The 14804-nt window shown below is 40.0% G+C and overlaps 1 protein-coding gene across 3 annotated transcripts in view; it reads left to right on the top strand.

Annotated features, from left to right (window-relative positions):
- BACH2 (BTB domain and CNC homolog 2) overlaps positions 1 to 14804 on the top strand; it is a 307025-nt gene that overhangs the window by 165306 nt on the left and 126915 nt on the right. For all 3 annotated transcript variants that reach the window (XM_081140753.1, XM_081140754.1, XM_081140755.1), the window contains exon 3: positions 13026 to 13174. The gene's annotated coding sequence lies outside the window, so the exon portion shown is untranslated. The remainder of the gene's footprint in view (positions 1 to 13025; positions 13175 to 14804) is intronic.

Genomic DNA, 14804 nt, shown 5'->3' with positions numbered 1-14804 from the left:
AGAACAATGAAGTTGGAGAACTTTCTGATTTCAAAATGTACTACAAAAGTTTTGAAGTCAAGATAGTGTTGTCATAGGATAGTCAATGAATAGAATTGAGAGTTCATAAATAAACATTTGTAGTCCATTTCAAAAAGGTTGCCAGAATGATTTGATGGTCTTTACAACACATGGTGGTGGGATATTCACATGCAAAAGAATGAAATCAGACCCATACCTTATTATGTAAAAGAATTTACTCAAAATGGATCATAAAACTAAATGTAAGAGCTAGAACTATAAAACTCTTAGAAGAAACATAGGAATAAGTTTCTGTGACCTTAGATTAGGCATTGGTTTCTTAGCTATGATGCTAAAAGCAAAAAACACAAAATAAAAAATAGAAAAATAGAATTTCATAAAACTAAAAACTTCTGTGCTTTGAAAGAAACCATTAAAAAATGAAAAAGATAACCCACAGAATGGGAGAAGATATTTGCAAATTCTTCATCTCATCGAGGATTTGTTGATGAGATGAACAATGTATAAAGAATTTTTACAAAGAAAAATAACCCATTAAATAATGGGCAAAGGAAGAAATATGTATTTCTCAAAAAAAGACAAGTGGCTAATAAGTACATGAAAAGATGTTCAACATCATTATTCATTAGGGAAATGCAAATCAAAAGTACAATGAAATACCACTTTTACCCCGCACTGGGATGACTAAAGACAAAAAGACAGACAGTAATAAGTGTTGGTGAGAATATGGAGTAATCTGAACTCTTACGCATTGCTGATGGGACTGTAACATTGTGCGGCCATTTGGAAAAACAGTTTGGTAGTTCCTCAAAATGTTAAATATAGAGTTACCATATAACCCAGTGTATCGGTCAGGGCTCTCCAGAGAAACAGAGCCAATAGGATGTGTGTACATATACAAAAAGAGAGACATTTATTTTAAGGAATTCTCTTAGTTGTGAAAATTGGCAAGTCAAAAATATGCAGGGTAGGCTGGCAAGGCTGAAGACCCAGGGAAGAGCTGACGTTGCAGTTCCAGTCCAAAGGCAGTCAGCTGTCAAAATTCTGTCTTCCTTGGAAAATGTCTTTTTTCTTAAGGTCTTCAACTGATTGGAAAAGTCCACCCACGTAATGGGTTTTACTCAAATCTGCTGATGTAAATGTTAATCTCATGTAAAAAATTCCTTCACAGCAACACTCAGACGCATTTGATCAAATATTTAGGCATCATGGCTTAACCAAGTTGATGCACAAAATTAGTCATCACACCCAGCAAATCCACTGCCACGTATACAATGTATCCAAGAGAATTGAAAACATATGTCCACATATATCCACTGTACTTAAGTGCTTATAGCAACATTGTTCATAATAGCCAAGAGTGGAAACAATCCAAATGTCCATCAACTGATGAATGGATAAACAGAATGTGATATATACAAACAATGGATTGTTATTCAGCCATAAAAAGGAATGAAGTGACACATAGTACAACATGGATGATCCCTGAAAACATTATGTGAAGTAAAAGATGCTAGATAGAAAAGGCTGCATAGTATATGATTCCATTTATATGAAATGTGCAGAATAAGCTAATCTGTAGAGACAAAGTAGATTAATTATTGTTGAGGACTTGGGGGAGGGGGGAAATGAAGAGTAACTGCTAATGGGTATGAGGTTTCTTTTTGGGGTGAAGATGTTCTGAAATTAGGTGGTGGTGGTGGTGATGGTTGCACAACTCTGTGAATATTCCAAAAGCCATTGAATTTTATGTTATGTGAATTATATCTCAATTAACCTGTTTTAAAAGATACATACTTAAGACTGCAAACATAAGTTGTCCTGGCTACCTAATAGACAGTAGCAAGAGTTGCTTCTAAAATGCAGAATATATCCTGAATTCCATAAATGAAAACTTGGGGGGGTGGGTGGGAATCACCGTTTACGAGGCGACTTCTGTGTCACGGGAACACTGCCTGTGTCATCTCATTCAATCATCCTTAAAAAACAACAACTCTAAATCATCCCTATTTTTTCATATTGGGAAGCTGAGCTTTCATTTAAATTAGTTGGCCAGAGGCAGTCAGCTAGGAAGTTGGGATGGAACTGGGTCTGTCTGATTTCAGGTTATTTGCTTCCCATGGCTCCTCGAGCAGAAACCCTGTCTCTAGCTGGACAGACACCACAGGGCATGTTGCTTGGAGCGATGGTCATATTATTCCCAAGGGGCAGAGATATGAAAGGTTAAAGGATGCTTTTGGAGAAAAAGCAAAGTACTTAAATACAAAATTGGAGATTGTTGCTTTTATGGTAAAGAAAAAAAATCAAGTTTGATTTTTTTAATTATAAAGGTGCCATAAAAGGCCAACAGGGAAAGAGGCAGAGGGTGGAGGGGGCAGACATCAGGACCTGTGACAGCAGATTAAAAAGCAGAACCCAAGAATATCAGGGTGGCCTTCAAGCACCTCGCAGATGACGAGGAAAATGAGTATCACCAGAGTGGCTGCTTACAGGGTGAGAGGTTCAGCCGTGTTGACAGGGAGTTTGACCAGAAGCCATGTGCGGATGTTCCTAAAGCCAAAACAAGAAAAGTCATTTCTCATCCAGAGACTAAAGTGGCACCAGAAAATGTCACCCAGGGATGCTCCAGGGACCAGGACTCACTCAGTACAGGGGCCCGTGGACAAGTGAACTCTTGTTGGAGTTCAGTCACAGCAGGGGGTTTTAACCTGGGTTCATGGATTTCTAGGGGTCACAGATTTCTAAGAGTCCCTGAACCCTTCCTTCCTGCTATGGTGAAAGGTTTTGTGTCTGGGCATCTTTTTCTGGGGAGAGCATCATCAGGTTGTTAAATGGACTACAGCAGGAGAAAGGTTTTTAAAAATGAGTTTAGATGTTTCTCTTCAGGTGCCAGGCTAATTTTCTGGCTGTGTGATAGATTGTGTTATATGGTCTGGCACTCCTAATTTTTGGAATAAAAATGAATTCTTAGCGAATGATCTCACTGCCTGCAGTGCTGTCTGTTTCTGTCCTGGCATTTGATCGAACTTGTTAGGGGATTAGGTAAGACAGGATGTTGGTACATTTGAGGTCATTAAATCGAGAAGGGAAGGGGGAAAAAAAAGAAATCTTGCTAAATATATTGTGGAGTTGAACTAAATGCTAAATAGCCAAGGGACATTCTTTGTGCTCTGTGCCAACACTTTTAAACCCTGCTTAGAAACAGACTGGAGTAGCGGAGACAGCTCCATCTAGATGTAGTGCATTGGTAAATGCCTGTCTTTCCAAGAAATACTGTGTAACTTGTCCTTTTATGGAGGAGGCGTGGAAAGTGGTGGTGTCCTGGTTTGCGCAACATTTTTGTAAGCTGATACAATACTACAGATCCTAGGGAAACAATAAAAGCTACCTTTTACCTGGTGACCAGCATTCTCACAATTCCACTTTCAAGACTAGGGGAAGGATGGAGAGTAGGTCACAGAGAACATAATGTGTATGAAAGTTTGTGTGAGATGAATGGAACCCCCACAAAAGTTTATTTTCTACCTGTCTTTTCCTTCGATCTTTTTTGGGGGGGAGGTCCTTCAATCTTATTTTGATTTTACTGTTCAGAAAATACTCACTTAAAAATGTGTTGGATTGGATAGCAGTGATAGTTGTACAACAAAGTGAGTGTATTTCAATTCCATGAAACTGCACACTTGAAAATGGTTAAAATAGTAAATTTTTATGTTTTGCATATTTGACCACTATAAAAAAAAATGTATTGGATAATACAGAGGGAAAAACCATTTTCCTTTTGAGATGGGAATTCCAAATACCTTTATACGTTAAAGGTGAAGCCCTTTCCTATGTGCAATATGAATATGTAAGTAAACGTGTGGGATGAAAATTCTCATTTAAGTACTGTGTGGTCCCAACTCTGCACTCACTCACTGGCTGTGAGACCTGGGACTGTGTATCCAAAGCAGGTGATAAGCCCCCTCAATAGATGCTTTCTCCATTTTTCCTTCCTTTCCTCATTAGTAAAATGAGGAGGTTGGACTCGTTGATCTCCAAGGTCCTTTCAGTTCTGCTGATCTGTCGGCTATGAAGAAAATTTTTTAAAGGTCTGCAGAACAGTATAAAATCCATATGGACAAACACAGCCCCCCGTGTGTACACACAGCAGCTTCTGCCACTTCTTACTTTCGCTCTTCTCTGTTCCCCATTCCTTCTCTTCCTCAGTCCACCAAGAATCCGCTGTGAGCTTGGAAATGGGAATGGAGGAGACCTGAGTTAGAGGGCTGGGACATCAGGCGGGACTTGGCCCTCACGGCACCACGTGGCTGTGGGTACAGAGGCATTCGGGGCTGCAGCCCCAGATTCTCTGAATGTATGTGACCACAGCAAGATTAAGCCTGACTGATTTTTATGCAAGGCAGATGGTGGCAGCAACGTGAAGACTGTAAATCCAGAGAGAGAAGCTGAGTTTGTCGTGTGAGGAAGAAGCTGCAGGAAGGCAGAGCCTGTGTGGGAGAGGAGGTCTTGTGGGGAGATGGCAGCTGGAGGGGCGGAGGAGGGCAGCTGTGTGGCCGGTCTCCTGGCAGGGTTCGAGCTGGGAGCAGATAAGATCTGGCTGTAATAAATCGTAGCCGTGAGTACGAAAGATAGATTGAAGGAAAAGACAGGTAGAAAATAAACTTCAGGGGAAGGGGGTTACATGTCCTCTAACAAAAGCTTTCATACACATTCGGTCCTGTGAGTCTCTTAGGAAATCACCCAACCTGGGGTGGTCTTGGGGACACTTGATGCCAGGAGGGGATTGAAAATAGAGAAGCCAGTTGCCATGACATTAGCTGAGAGCCCGGTGAGAAGTAATGGTGATGGCAACAGAGACGACCAGGAATGGGCAGATTTGAGATCTAAGTCGAAGATAGAATCAAAGCACTTGCTGATGGATTAGATGTTAGAAGTGAGAGGGAGAGAGAAAATCAAAGATAACTGTTGGGGCTGGACAGCAGGGATGATGGTCATGCCCTTCCCTGAAATGGTGCTTCACACTCCTCTTAGAAACCACACGCCTCACGTCTTCAGGGTCGTTGGCCAGGCTTGCAGCCCTCGCCCCTGCTGCGGTGATCAGCTCTGTGTGGACCCCATGGGGACAATCCAGCAGCAACTTGCCTTGTGTGAGACCCACTTATGCAACTTGGAAGTCAAGGGGCGCCTGCAGATGAGGCTGGCAGGCGAGGCTGGCAGGCATGTGCAGCTCCCCAGGAAGGAATAGGAATTTGCAGATCTTCTGGCTGATAGGTGAAGCACACAGCGGGGCAAAGCTGTCAGATATGGAGAAGGAAGCAAAGAGCCCTCAAGAGCCCAGGTCAAGCATTGAACCTGGGAGGAGTCAGGCACTGTAGATGCCCACCCGAGTTCTCAAGAAACTGCCCTTTACTAAGTTGACAGGCAGCCCTTGCAACGCATGCCCATCAGCACTCCTGCAAATAAACTTGGTCACTCTCTGCATGATTTCGTGCATGATCTTTGACGTAAGGATGGAAAATCTGGTATTTTGAATAAAATGCCACACTGGAACCTACTTCAGGCATTTTCTGCTTAGGCATTGCAGGAGTGGTGATGCTCTTTAAAGACCAGGACCCAGAGTGAAATGCCTGATACAGTGTTTTCAGTGGTGTTACTCTGTGACTAAGGACAGGTATCCCAGGCTTATAATTGACCTTCAGAGAATGATCTGGGTCATATTTAATAAGATACCTGATAGTACCTTTTTTTAAGAAACTGCACTCAAAAAAATTAATTTTAATATACTTCAGGAAATATAATCACGTTAGTACTAACAAGCTAATCAACTCCTTTTACACAAATAATTAAATTGCTGTAGGACCCGAAGCTTTATTACCTTACTTTGACATTTTACTAGCAGCATATATAAAAGAGGTTATGTTTCCTTTGGAAAGAGGGATGTAGTCTCCCAAATGGTGGTGGATGGCAGTGGAAAAGGGTGGCCTTTAGAATCAGGAGGGCATGGACTAGCTTCATGTCATCCCCTTTACATGAATGTGACCGTAGGCAAGGCACTTTGCCTCTCTGAGTCATGGCTCTCTCATCCACCGTATGGTCTAATAATACCTGTAAAATTCCTAGCACAGCTCCTAGCACATAGAAGTTTCAGTAAATGGAAATTGTTATTATTATTATTATTTATAATAAATACAGGCCAGTATTCCATTTTACATAATATGAAGTCTACAGAAATTCAAAAGTTAATTTCAGGTTGTATTTTTTCAATGCTTGTTTCTTTTTTTTTAAATGGATTTTTGAGAGAGAGAAAAAGAGCGAGAGAAACATAAATTTGGTGTTCCACTTATCTATGCATCCATTGGTTGCTTCTTGTATGTGCCCTGACCAGAGATCAAACCCACAACCTTGGTTTATCAGGATGATGCTCCAACCAACTGAGTGACCCGGCCAGGGCAACACTTGTTTCTTTTTAGCTTTTTCTTTTCCAAATTATCAGTGACAAGTAGTTCTGATTGCATCATCCTGTTTTGATACAGGTGAAAATCTGAACAAGCTCTTCACTGTATTTTGGGAATTTAAACACTTTGAATATCAAAGAAGTAAATTTTCTGGCTGTGGTTCTCCCACCTAGAATAACTTGGTCCCAGCACCTGAAATGTGTAAGTGGAAACTTTCAGAGCTGTTTTATCTTAGTTTTCTCCATCCTGTCTGAAATGGCCAAATCTCCCCAGTTCTTTCTCTGTTGCAGAATAAAAAACTTAAAAAATTAAAAAAGCCATTTTCTTGCATTACCTTCCCATGCCAGTAGAACAAAACACAAAAGCCACAAGACTGATTCAGAGGTCTCTTCCTTACACAAGTGACTATTTAAACTCTCTTTGAAATGTAGGTTTTTAAAATTTTTCATCTCTGTAGTTTCCAAAAAATTAACATCAATGGACCCCTTTCATTTGAAAGCCCTTCTGGCTGTAAAATGGTGTGTGACTCCTCCACTTAGTGTTTCTGAGTATGAATAAGGACTCAAGGGCCGCTCACAGCAGGTTTATTACGAGATCTGTCACCAAATTTTTAGTAATATTTTTATACAGCATGGGACCAACGGAACATTTGAGACTTGAGCCCCTAGCAGGTGAGAGTCTCTAAATGCAATTTGTATTTTTAGAATTAAGTTTTGAACTCTTATTTTGTTTTCTGATCACTGTGATTTATTTTTCTACTCAATCCAGGGGAAAGAGAGTGATGTGTGTGTGTGTGTATTGTGTAGGTAGGTAGGTAAGGAGGTGTGCGAGAGTCGTTTATTAGCTCTAAAAATCAAGAGTGTGACTTTGGGCAGGGGGACCAGAAAGGCATTTTGAAGCCAGAAAGTCAGATTGGCTCATTGGTGTCATCCAAGTACAACCTTTTGGGATGCTGAGCAAAGTCAGCTTGTTTTGCTCGGTGAAGGTTTCACCTCAGTGATAGTATAAGCACAATGGAGAAAATTAGCTTAAAAACACTGTTCCTGGAACATGATGTCCCTGCCTGTTTACATTTAGGCACACCTGATTCAGGTTCAAACAAGAGTATGAACCAGTTCTGAATATTTTGTCTTCTTTTCTTTGTATTGCTTTAAATCCCAGTAAGGTAGGAAGAGGTGATTAGGATAGGAGAGAATTGACAACAGAGATTCATGGGAAGCAGTGCTGGAAATCAGAAAAACATTAAATCAAACCACTCTTACGTTTCTTAGAAATTATGTTGTTGGTATTAGATTTGTGATGTAGATGAAAATACCTCCACCTGTAGTTTTCCGGGAAAAAGCAAATAGGACTTTGCTCATCAAATCCCATGAAAGCCCCTAAGAAAATCTTAGCTAAGAGTTGAGTTATAGGGATGAAGAATGCAATCAGCCTGACTTGTACCAGAAGTACCTTCTAGAAAACCTGATCGTTTCACAGCTAATTGGGATAAACTTTCCTTTGCCCACCACTTGCAGCTGGAGACTCATTTATACTTTTTAGGACTATTGCCGTAATTAAATACCATTTACTTTTTTCTTAGCTTGAGAATGCAGGTCCCACTGACTTTTTCTTTTAAGTAAATTTAAGTTTGTGAAAGAGGAAATTACTTACAGATAATTTCTCGTATCTGGGATATGCTACTTTACTTGTAAGTGAATGAATAGTGACCATTCAGCTATCTCTTTTTTAAACTTTCCCCCGGCTTCTCTAACAGTAAAGATGGAGAAATGAAAGAGCAGTGCTTTCATGCTTAGTGGAGCATTACCATATCTCCTCACCCACCTTTTCCTAAGAGCAGTCTGGTGAGAAACCCTTCAAGGTTTTGCGAGGTCTTTGGAAATCAGTCTAGCTGAGAAACACCATGAAGGCAAGGTGCCCATGGCTCTCTTCTTCATCACTGTTTTGAGACACATAAATGGTGCCCAGCAACCAGGAGGAGGTCAGCAAATACCTGGTGAACGAATGGCTAATGGCCTATGGGCTTCTGGGGCCTGAAATACATCCAAGAAAACTAGTATGTGAGGCAGCCTACCTGGAGCTGCACTGCCCAATAGGGTAACCACTAACCACAAGTGGCATTTGAATTTCAATTCATTTAAGTTGATTACAATTTAAAATTCAGTTCCTCAGTTGCACCAGGCATCTTTTAAGTGCTCGATAGCCACATGTGGCTCGTGGCTGCCATGTTGGACGGCACCGATCGTGAATGTTTTCCTCATCACAGGCAGCTGAATTAGCACTGAGACATATCACTAGTAAGACCTCAGTTAGTGGCCCCAGCCTTTTTAAAGTGAAATTTCCATGTGAGAATGATGCGCGCTCATACTACAAAAAGTGGCTCTTTTACTTCTCCCCTCTGACACTGTAGGAGCTCAGTCAAGAAAGGTGGGTGGCCCACAGGGTGACTCTATCTTTGAAACTGATAGCCAAACTGCAGTGGGGCTATTAGTCACACTGATATTCCGGTAGTATATACTTATTTAGCTACACCAGTTGTTAGAGTAGTGAATATCTATATTAATTAATAAAGAGCTGCTGTTTCAAGCGTATCCAGCGGCTCTTTCCTCTGTCTCAGGAGCCCTGGCCATTTGTGTAGGGATGTCCCCAACTTCCCCTTAATCAAGCAAAAGAGTTAGTTGATGCCTATCTTATACCTGGGCGTAGGAGGCTGCTCAAGCACCCTGCCCCAACACTGCAACTTCAGATTGGTGGGTGACGTCCTTAGCCTCCGCAAGGGACCGTTTCCTAAGAGTCTTTCTTAAGGCTGCCCGTCGCTACCAGGGGCAACTTTATAGGACCACTGGCCTCAAGAAGACCATAAAGTCATTTTACCCAACCCCTTCCTTTTACTGCAGAAATCAAGTCACAGAGAGTCACTCAGGCAGTTCGTGACTAATTCAGAGCTAAAACTCAAATATCCGAACTCAATTTTTCTTTTTCTTTCGGCTATATCTTCCTGTTGTCAGTTTTCTTAACTGTGAACTGAGAGTTAATGTGTTTATGCCTCACAAAGTTGTTAGTGAAAAGAATAATGATACCCAACATTTTATGCATGTCTTATAGTTTGCAAAAATTCTCTTGTCTGCATTTTCATTTAATCCTCACAGGAACCTATGAACTGTGTGAGACTCAGAGGCAGTGAATGACCTGCCCGAGAGAATAGAGCTAGAGTGAGCAGCAGAGGTCTAAGTCTCTTAGGGCTTGGGAAACTATAAACGCTTGTAAATGTAACAGAATATAACCACGTGGCATAACTAGTTTGGAGCTTGTGGTATTTTGCAGTTGAAAATTTAGTGACATTGGAAGTGGCAGCTTTGTTCAAGCAATGCTTTTTTTGCTTTGATAATGTGCCAACTGCACAGACTTCGGTTCAGCATTAAAACTGAAGTGGGCCGCTTCGAAGTATATTTAAAATGAGAGAATCCAAATTTGTAATTAGCTTTAGAAATGCTAGCTGTGTAGTTTGAGTATCTGAAGAGCTCTGGCGATCATTTCTGTTATTACTGGTGGTTTGCCTTTTTTATACCCCCACCCCCACAAGGAATTAGGCCCTCTGGAAAAAAAAAAGTATGTTCTTTGAGGGGTCATTTCCTTTATTACCACTTTTCTTTTTCACACCTTATAGTCCTGGTGTACTTCCACAATAAACCATATAGCTGATCATGGCAAAAACATTTAGAAGCCATTCTACTCACTTGACACCCGATTACAGGGGAATGCTATTACAATTACAAAGACAAGTCACAGAGACGTTACTGGTCCACTTTCTGATAGCCTTTTGTTCTTTGGTCTTTAGATAATTTTGATAGAAACATTCCTTACTTTTAGATAAGATTGTTGGGAAAATCAATTTAACTTACTTCCAAAATAAAATTAAAATTTTTTTGCATCTCTCTTACTCTCTCCGTACTTCAGCCATCTTATACTATATGCTATATCCTACTACGCAGAAACTGAGTTTATAGATAAGGGAAAGAGTGAAATTATTTCATTCTATATAACAAATATCTCTTCGATATTCTTTTATTTGTTTATAAAAATTGTTATGCTCTCTATACCAATTATCCTGTAAGGTTAAGTGCATATAAAGGGAAAAGAGAAAAATTTTTAGAAAAGCTGTGAGTATAAAGTTCCTTTGGGGTTATGAGTCCTGATTAAGCATTACTAATTTATAGTACATTTGGGAAGCTCGTGTTTGTATGTTTGTTTGTATGTTAAAGTATGTATTATGTATGTGTCTTCATGTCTTCTCTGTGTATACCCTGTTATATAATGGACTCTCAACTCTATTGTACTCTACGAGATACAGCCTCCCTCCTGTCAGTAAGACCTTCAGAGGGTTTACTGTTATCTAGAATTTTTAAAGAATTTATTTATACCAGTTTTCCCTGCTTTGTGTAGATGCTATTAGAGGAGGGTGCTAAGAACAACAAAAAAAGCATAAAGGTGTAAAGTTTATGATTTACAGCCATACTTGGAGTCATCAGGTCATTGAAATATCTTGGACTCATTCAAAACACTAGGCTTGAATAGATCTTTGAAATTCCAAACCTCTGATTCCTCCCAACATATTAGTGTAGAAGAGGGACTGATGGGGGTGCACATACTTTCAAACTCCACACCCCCAGTTTTTATGTTAGTGGTCTGCCTGTTAAATGAGGCAATGCACACGAATCCAGCCCCGGCACTGACACACTGTAAGCACTCAGGAGGGCCGTTATGATTGACTTCTCTGATTTGGCTTTGTCTTCACACTTCTTTCCGCTCTCTTATGGCCATGCTGAGAAGCAGCAAAATGTCCAAGAAATGGGAAAACACCCCAGGGAAGGGAAACACCAGGCCTCAGTAGTCCAGAAGCCCACAGATAATAGGCAGCTGACAGTTTCTCTTTTTAGGATGGTGTGTGAATTATTTCTGTACTCCCTCATCCCTTTGCACAAGCTAAGACCCCCAGAGACAAGTGGCAACGCCTCCATTGCCCAGATCTGACTCAGTCTGCTCTGATGAGGTTCAACTGGATGGCAAACTTACATTAATCCCATCACTCTCTGATTTTGTGAAAAACAGTTCACTATCTTCTGTGTAAGAAAAACAAAATTAAAATCTGAATGTGGTTGTCACTGATTAGAACTTTAAGATGTGTAATATGCTAGTGTATTTTTTTCTGTGCTTATGATAAAGTGAGCAATTAAACATACTAACCACACTCATGCTGTGGCAGGAGTTTCAACTGGTGCAGCTTTTCTGGAAAGTCATCAGGCCCCCTAAAGTTTACACCATTTAACCCAATAATTCCTTTTCTAGGAATCTACCTAAGAAAATATTCAGATATTCAGACAATGTGATATTCAGATATATCCCTCAAAGTGTTATTGGCAATAACAAGCAAACAAAAAAAGAAAGAAAACAATATGTAATTCCAAAAATAAGAGAAATAGCTAAATAAATAAAACCCTTTTCTATGGAGTTTTACATGAACATTGAAAGGCATGTGTTTGAAAAAAAATTAACGTGAGAAAATGCTCACATTCATACAATATTGAATGAAAAATTAGAAACAAAACTCTGAGTATTTTTGTATATATGAAAAGAAAATACTAGTCCACAGTCCCTTATTCCCAATTCTGAATCCAAAAGCTTTCAAAATCAAAAGGGATTTTTGGTAACTTCTTTGGTAGAAAAACCTAACCTGAATTAATGTGAGGCTCTGCTTTATCTGACTTGATAGGAACATGCATCTGTTTTGCCACAGAAATATTTAATGTGTTTGTAGCGTGCTGCTCCAGACTGTGATGGAGTATTATGTGATAAACGGTAGTTCCATCATTATACTCTCTAAAATTCAAACCGTTCTGAATGCTAAAATATACCTGGCCCAGGAGTTTCAGTGATGGGGTCGTGGATCTACACAACAAAATATCATCAATGAGTTATCAGTGTCAAGGTTGCAGTTGGTCTTTATGCTTTTCTGTGTTTTCCAAATGGTCTACAATAGGCATGCACTAATTTAGCATCAGAAAAAAATAAGTCATATTTGTTTAAAAATAAACATATTGAGGCATCAGAGAATCATTTCATTTCAGTCAGAATTCTCGAATTTATCATTTGCTTCTTGCGATGCCTTGTTACTGCAGCCACATGTGTCTTTTAAACCAAGGTGTTCTGATTTGTTGAAAGAAAACATTCATGAGGTGAAATAAAGGAGTTATTGACCTGTCTCCAAGCTGCTTTGGGGCTCAGGGCAGCACCTGGTGAGGGATGCTCACCTGGAGGAAATACTCGGGGAATAGGGCTTCCACCGAGGCTGAGCCCAGCCATAATACCATAGGCTGTTTCATCATGTTCTGTTTATGTGGATGCGATGAAGGAGCACACAGCCAGAGGCACAGTAAGTTAGCTTAGAGGTCATAGTTCAGAGGGCAAGGAAGAGCAGGATGGCAAGAGGGAGGGGAAACGCTAACATGCAAGGCTCACTCTGCTAATGGACAACTCTTCCTCCCCAACCAGGTGGACACTCGCTGACCTGTCACAAGGTTGCCCCACAAAGCCTTGGGGTCCATGTCTGAATGGATTGCTGCAGCCTTCTCATCTCTCCCTCTGCCCAGTTCCCTACATCCTAAGACTCAAAGCCAGCACAGGACCTGGAAAAATTACATGTAAGTTTTGATTAAGATTTCTTTTCTCAAACCAAACAATAGTAAACATTTTCTTAGGTGAAAATAACTAATAACTCAAACACACATGCATGACTTTTCTTTTAACAAAGCTTCTTGAGAATTAGAATTGAGGAAGGGAGCTGGGGTTAGTTAGATTCTGAGTATTGGTGGTGCCTTCACTTAGTGGTTCTTAAACTTGAGCTTGCATCACTATTATATAGAGGGCTTGTTACAGGACAGCTTGCTCGGCCTTGTGTCCAGAATTTCTAATTTCGTAGATCTGGGGTGGGCTGGGAATTTGCTTTTCTAACAAGTGTCCAAGTGATGCTGATAGAGCTGATCCAAGGACCCCACTCTGAGAATCACTGCTTTAGCTCATGTGACTGAGAGGAGGAATGTTAAAGGTAAAAAAGCATATTAAATATTTAGTACTAAACATCACTAAATTAATATATTTAGTACTTCCCTTAACACATTGACTCATCTCTCAGAGAATTTTAAAGTCCTCTCATCACCGTCACATTTGAAGTCCAGCCAAGTCGATGTCATTATTCTGACAATTTTCCTCCAGAGTCACTAGTACCAGTCATTCATCGCCCTTGGTTTTCAACAGGGGTGACTAACAGTGCTGTTATTAGGCTAAAATGACAGCGACATTCCTTTTGTAAATTTGCTTGTTGGACTTTTAGACACACTTTAAAGAGAAATGCTTTCTTTTCCTGGGGTGGGAAATACATTGCTCTCCTTCAGAGTGAATCATCCTAATATCCCTCCCCCTCATACACTTAACTGTGACTTGATTTTACAAAACATGTGAGAAGGGGGGTACCTCTAAAAAACCAGAAAGACCAAGTCAGCTAGTTCAGGTTTGTATGGGGTTGTAAGTTCTCAGGACTGACCTGTTGTGAGGATCAGCATGTTATTGCTTCAGCTTTGGAACAAGCCGGTCACCTTTCTGCTGAGGACAAGAATAATTGATTCCATGTTAATAGAAAAGAGTAGAAGAGCTTGGCTTAACAAATATGTACTTCGATGTATGTGAGCATTCATGGAAATGTACATATGTGCCTGTGAATATATATGCATTTTGTACTTTTCTAAGCTTTCATTGTAGGAATTTTAAACATTTTTTTCTTTTGTTCCATTGAGTCGATGTGCATGTAAAAATAACATGAGTGATGCTGTCCAGAAAATGTTTGAGAAACTTCTGGGCATTTTAAATCTGTAGGTAATCACTGTGATTTATAGCATTTTCCTTGGGTATGGTAAATGCTATCATTCAAAATATCACTGAGGACTTACAGTGCTTTTATTATAATTCTCTGGAATTGAGAATAATCACTGTTAATAAAGCAGTTCCCAAGCAGCTATGTAATGAAGGAGCATACCTATTGCGTAAACATTAGCAGAGCCCCAAATCCTAGAGATAGATTTAAGTGCATATGTTTAAAATAAAAATCACAAAATCAGAAAAAGAAGACAAAAAAAGTGACTTATGATGAAAGAGTTCTATAAGGAATTAATTCAAAGCTATTCAGGGGCTGTCCAAAGGGTAGAAGGGCTGATATTAGGGCTGACAGAGTTGTGAGTGATGCAATTATCTATTATTGCTCTACCCTCACAAACTAAA

This window comes from Miniopterus schreibersii, assembly GCF_964146895.1.
Source record: "Miniopterus schreibersii genome assembly, chromosome: 6".
Classification (NCBI taxonomy): domain Eukaryota; kingdom Metazoa; phylum Chordata; class Mammalia; order Chiroptera; family Miniopteridae; genus Miniopterus; species Miniopterus schreibersii.
The sequence above is the reverse complement of the archived record's forward strand: the minus strand, read 5'-3'. Positions and strand labels throughout refer to the sequence as shown.